At 42.0% G+C, this 6,333-nt stretch overlaps 1 non-coding gene across 1 annotated transcript; it reads left to right on the top strand.

The window, feature by feature from the left end:
• The first annotated feature begins 4,813 nt into the window (after positions 1-4,813).
• Positions 4,814-4,885, top strand: trnag-ucc (transfer RNA glycine (anticodon UCC)). The gene has a single exon. It is a non-coding gene; the product is annotated as a tRNA-Gly (tRNA).
• The last annotated feature ends 1,448 nt before the right edge of the window (positions 4,886-6,333 follow it).

Here is a 6,333-nt window from a genome sequence, read left to right as displayed (position 1 = left end):
AGCAAAACAAGGGAACTGGCCATTGACTTCAGGAATTGGACTGAAGGACACACACTGGTCTCTGTTATTGGTGCTGAATTGGAGGTGATGGACAGCTTCAAGTTCCGAGTAATAAATATCACAAACAATCAGTCTATCCATGTCAACTCTACAGCCAAGAAAGCACATCAATGCATCTACCACCTCAGACGGGAAGAAAATTTAGCATTTTGGTAATGAATCTGATCAATTTTAATATTGCACTGCAGAAAACATTCTATCCAGACGCTTCGTATGGTAACTGCTCTGGCCGTACTGCAAGAAATTGCAGAGATGCGTGTACCTAACCCAATCCATCACGCAAATCATATTTCCTTCCATTGACTCAGTCTTGAATTCCCACTGCTTCAGGAATGCAGCCAACACAATCAAAGGCCCCTCCCACCACCGCAATGATCTTTCCCAACCTCTTCCATCGGACAGAAGATGCACATGTTTGAAAATACGCACCAATGGATTCAGGAACAATTTCTTCCGTGCTGTTATCAAACTTATGAATTGACCTGTCATATTTTGAGTTGATCCTTTTCTGCACCTGGTCAAAAGCTGTGAAACTATATTAAACTGATGTCCTTATGTAAGGTATGATTTGTACTGGAGAGAATGCAACACAATATTCTTCACTCTTTCTCAGAATGTATGACTATCATAAAACAAGCAAAATCAATCTGCATACCATACATCTGGGTCTGGTCTGCTCGATAACACTTTAAACCTATGTCGCCTGTGGTCTGTGTAAAAGACTTCCATTAGCCATTACTTCCATGACTGTCATAATTTCGAAAGGATCTATTTCGTATCCCTCAGCCTCGTCGTTCATGTGAAAGAAATGATTTATTATATTGTCCCGCATCATTTATGATGGGAGCTGGCAGGACTGCAGATATTATGTCTGATCCGTGAGTGATAAAGTCAATTAGCCTTGTCTATCCGTTGCTTCTTATGGTTTCTGGCATGCAACTATTTCTGTGTCGTAGCTTCACCAGGTTGACACCTTACGTTTAGATATACCAAGTGTACGCACTCATAGAACATAGAACATAGAAAAGTACAGCACAGAACAGGCCCTTTGGCCCACGAGATTTAATCCTAATGTCAAATATAGTAACTTAACCTACGCACCGCTCAACTCACTGCTATCCATGTGCATGTCCAGGAGTCGCACCAATGTCCCCAATGATTCTACTTCCATGATCACAGCTGGCAACCGATTCCATGCATTCACAACTCTCTGCGTAAAGAACCTACCTCTTACATCTCCTTTATACCTTCCTCCTAATATCTTCAAACTATGACTTCTCATGCCAGTCAATCCTGGCCGGGGGGAAAGTCTCTTCCTATTGATTGTATCTATTCCACACATTATTTTCTATACCTCGATCAGGTCTCCTCTCTTCCTCCTTCTCTCCAGAGAGAAAAGTCCGAGCTTATTCTAACTTTCTTCATAAGGCAAGCCCTCCAGTCCAGGTAGCATCCTGGTGAACCTTATTTGCGCTTTCTCCGAAGCCTCCGCATTTTCCTATAGTAGGGCGACCAGAAGTAGACACAATATTCAAAGAGTGGTTGCACCAGGGTTTTGTAGAGCTGCAGCAAAACCTCGCAGCTCTTAACCTCAATCCCCCTTATTGAAAGCCAATACTCCATATGCTTTCTTAATAACTCTATCCACTTGTGTGGCAACTTTGGGGGATCTATGTACTTGCATACCCAGATCCCTCTGTTCCTCCACACTGCCAAGGATCCTGTCTTTAATCTTATATTCAGCATTCGTGTTCCTCCTTCCAAAATGCATCACTTCGCGTTTATCCAGGTTGACCTCCATCTGCCATGCCCAGATCTGCATCCTATCTATGTCGCACTGCAGCCTGAAGTAGCCGTTTATACCGTCGACAATACCTGCAACCTTAGTGCCATCTGCAAACTTACTAACCCACTCTTCAACCTCCTCATCCAAGTCATTTATAAGAACTACAACGAGCAGAGGTCCAAGAACAGAGACCTGCGGGACTCCAATCAACACTTTCCTCCAGGCAGAATATTTTCCATCTACAAGCACATTCTGCCTCTGTCAGCCAGCCAATTCTGAATCCAGATCGCCAAATCCTACTGTATCCCATACTTCCTGACGTTATGTACTCTACTCTTCATTTCTCTTCATCTACTCTTCATTTAACCAGGTTTGATCACTGGCTCCAAGTCATACCCTCCAATTCATCTGCTTCCCCTGCCCTTCCATTTCTTCGTTGTCATGTCTTTAGAGCCTTGGTAAATTTGAACAGTGCATCTTGGAGGCTGTCATTGAGTTACACCATGCAGAAGGACTGGTCAATACTTACAAACAGTCTCTAACACACTCATTAAAAGGCAGAGCTCATAGGAACAGCTAAAACAAAAATAAACCAGGTTTCTTCAGGATTAAAGCACCTATCACTGCCGCGAACAGAGAGAGCTCCTGAGCAGTTGAAGACTTCCCTGTATCTTGTTCAGAGTCCCAAGCAGTTTAGTTGCCTGAGAACCAATCACATCGTTGCTGGTAGCTGACAGCCTTTGTCAGTGGTGAACTAGTGGCCAATAATCAATGAGCTCCTTGTCACAAACAAAGGCTGCATGTGTGTATAACTCCGTTCATCTCCAATCACACTTCAATTATTGGGTCACTATCAGGTAAATTGCTGTCAAATCTTGCAGCTATCCTCCACTTTCGATCTGTTTGTAAGGTCGCTCTTTTCACATTTTAGTCCGCAATTACACTCAATTCTTTTTTTAAACTATGTTTTTATATGTATTCGCCCTGAGAAAACTAAAATGCCATTTCAAAAACGCATTTCCTTGCAAAATACATGATGCACATTTTTTATAAAAAGTACAGTCTATTTATTATTTCTCCCTTCTTGCAATGTTATGCAACCTTCGCATTTCTTAAAGTTTTACGTATTTCACCATTTGTATTTTAGGACAATATATCTGAATTCACATTCGGTTTTCTGGTGATGTGTATAATAAAATGGTTACAACAAACGACACCATCAAAATATGTTGCATTGTTCATTTGAAACTTTTAAAGAAGGACAGTGGATTACAATCTGTTTAATTTTGTATTTCATTGTTTTTTGTTGGGTGGTCTTCGAAGTGCTGAAAATCTAACAGCAATCCCAAAGTCCCCTTTCCTATGGAAGAGGACTTTTCCAATGATCGGTATTGATTCTAATAGAAATATCCTCCAGGTTCTTAATTCCTATTTTATCATCCTGGAACAAGAAAGCACTTAAACCCAATTCAGAAGCATCAGCGGCCATTTTGAAAAGACTGGAAAACGCAGGGATGGTAAAATAGGTTCATCAATTCAAATTGCTTTCATCCGTTCAACATTAACCTCGCACTCTACTAACTAAACCACCTTTCTCTTATTTCGTTCAAAAACATGTTAAAGGCGCAGCTGTCCCGTCAAAATTATGGACAAATTTCCTGTAAAGTCAAACAATCCAAAAATCTATTAATTTCTCATTTAGTTTTAGGAAAGAAATTCTAATAGTATCACTTTTGCTGTCTCCATCAACATCTGTGCGCTTGTGTGTGTATGTCTGTGTGACTGTATGTGCACGTGTGTCTCTTTAAGTCGATATGTGTGCTTCTGTCTGTATGGGTCTTTGCACATCTCTCTGCATATGTGATTGTGTCTGAGTCTCTGTACGTATTTCCGGCTGTTACACACACACAGCGACAGGCACAAAACACACACACACACACACACACGATATCTGGAGGTTCCAGAGGCGGAAGATCAGGCGTTTTTCCTCAAGGCGTTGGGTGGTGAGTGAGTTGTGATAGAGAAGATCCTGGTCCTGCATGTCCTCGGCAGATTCGGAAGGGGAATTCAATTCTCCCTCCGCCAGTTGTTGTTTTGTATGTTGCTCCTGACCCATCAAAACACAGATCTGTGTGAATGCGCAAACAACCTCTCTCTATACATTTCACTCGGAATAATGTCAATAACAGGACGGATTAAAACAAAATGCAAACTGTGTTGAATGCTGGATGTAGGGAATCATGTTACTGTAGAGCCTTTACAGCACTGAGATCAGGCTTTCGGCCCATCATTCACACACCAGTCTGCACTCCCTGTTGAAACCTCTCCAATTACCCAGATCCCTGTCTGATTGAAGACTGTGTGCGTGGAGTTTGCACATTCTCCCCGTGTCTGCGTGAGTTTCCTCCGGGTGCTCCAGTTTCCTCGCACAGTCCAAAGATGCGCAGGGTAGGGTGGATTTGCAACGCTCAATAGTCAATAGTGTCCAGGTGAGTGTTGGTTATATGGTTAGACATGAGAAATGCGGGGTGACAGGAATAGCGTCGAGGGTGAGACTTGGTGGGATGCATGATGAGCCGAATAGCCTGTTTCTACACTGTAAGAATTTTATGATCCTATACTCCATCCCATCTATATCTGTGGATGAAGAGGACAATCACCTGATCAAATATCCCCTTCAATGGGTCAACGTTTGCTTTCTATCTGACAAAGAACTGCAGATGTTGCAGATCTGAGAGACAGCTCAAAAATTGCTGGGAAACTCAGCAGGTTCGGCAGCATGTGTGGGGAGTGAACCTTTTGGATCCAGTGATTGTTCTTAAGGGCTGAAGGCTTCTGATTCTGGTGTTTTCAGACCTGTTGACGTTTTACAAACAATTGCTTGTTTTGCTTTCATCCCCAGTTCAGTTGGTGACGATTACGGCCTTGTTATGTCCGTTTCGGAAAAGGGACGGTTTATTTGCTAGCGCGGTGGTGGTGTAGTGGTGAGCATAGCTGCCTTCCAAGCAGTTGACCTGGGTTCGATTTCCGGCCATCGCAGTGTTGTGGCTTTTCCTGTGGTTTTGTAAGGAAAAGTCTTGAGCACCAACGTTGCATTCTGTGGCGAAATAGATTTGTCAGGTTGTTTTAGGGTTTTCATGGCGATGGTTCCTGTTAATTGCCGTGACAATCCGGGCAGCGTTGCTCGAAATCTTTCCTCTCTGCTGCCCATTGCTTATTTGAATATTGTTCGCAACATAAGGTTCGTTTTGTTTTGTTGGAAAAGTGAGAGATTGCTATCGTCAGAAACCTTAAATAATTACAGAAGCCGCTGGAAATTCGGAACAGATTCAACAGCCTCTATCGTGGACAGGAAGGAGGTTTAAATGCGTCAAATTTCTTCAAGGTTAAAATACATTCGCACCTCAAAACCATTTGGAAGCTTAAGAATTACAAACATCACATTATAACCTTTCCTCATCCGTTCACGTTTCACAATATCATTCCGGTAGCAGGAAGACCAGTTTTGTATGGTTTATGCAATGTTACTATATTCGAACATTGACTGTTTCGTAGTTAAATGATGTTTCATTTCGTTCAGTTTTCCAATAGAGTTGGGTTAGTCCACACTTTGTTTTTTGTTTGTGTTACAACGATAGTGCGAAGTAAATTGTGTTTCGGTTCAAGCCTGGAAGTTTCACCAATTGAATTGCATTGCCATACATTTGCCTTCAGGAGAAAAGAGAAAGGGATCTAGACCATCTTCTTAATTAATAGGAGTTTGATCTGGTTCAAAACCTCCTTAATTTCGGTCAATAAATGTTCCTGCAGTGCGCAACAATGATTTTCACAGATTAGAGGAGGATGCACAGCCACCGTTATTAATTGGTATTACCTCGGACATGAGACGTTTGGGAATGATATTCCTCAGACCATCGACTCTCTGCTCAGCCAAGGTTAAAGGCCTGGAATCCGGCAAAATTGGGAACAATGCAATTCCTAGGAGACTGAGAGGTTACTAACAGAGTGGGAGGTGGAGATTCGGGAACAGAACTACAGGGACAGTCCGCTCTGATCACTGACCCTTCACCGTCAGTATATCCAGTGCCAGGAATAACTGCCATTCGTCAGAATGACAAAATGTTACTATGGAAAATAAAGAGCATGAAAGTAAGGGAAGGTTTAAAGCATGAAAGCAAGGGAAGGCTGAAAGCATGAACCCCACTGGCGATCTGGTGCAAGGGGTCTGTAGAATACAGGATGAGTTAAGAATAGTGGAATTCTCTCACACCAATTAGCAAAGAAAGGTTGACGCTGAAAGGTCTGATGGTGAGATTAGATTACAGTCAGTAAAGTTAGGCTTCCTGTTAAGTATCATTATGACTCGATTGGGAACATAAATATTTGGGACATGACATTAAGTATCAAATTAATAGTTAATACAGTCAGCCTGATTGAGATTATTGACAATAAATAACAAATTATGGCATCGGGAAAATATGAAGTAG

Source organism: Chiloscyllium plagiosum, unplaced genomic scaffold (genome assembly GCF_037043375.1).
Source record: "Chiloscyllium plagiosum isolate Xiang-an unplaced genomic scaffold, Cpla_swu_hap1 HiC_scaffold_21, whole genome shotgun sequence".
Taxonomy (NCBI): Eukaryota; Metazoa; Chordata; class Chondrichthyes; order Orectolobiformes; family Hemiscylliidae; genus Chiloscyllium; species Chiloscyllium plagiosum.
The sequence above is the reverse complement of the archived record's forward strand: the minus strand, read 5'-3'. Positions and strand labels throughout refer to the sequence as shown.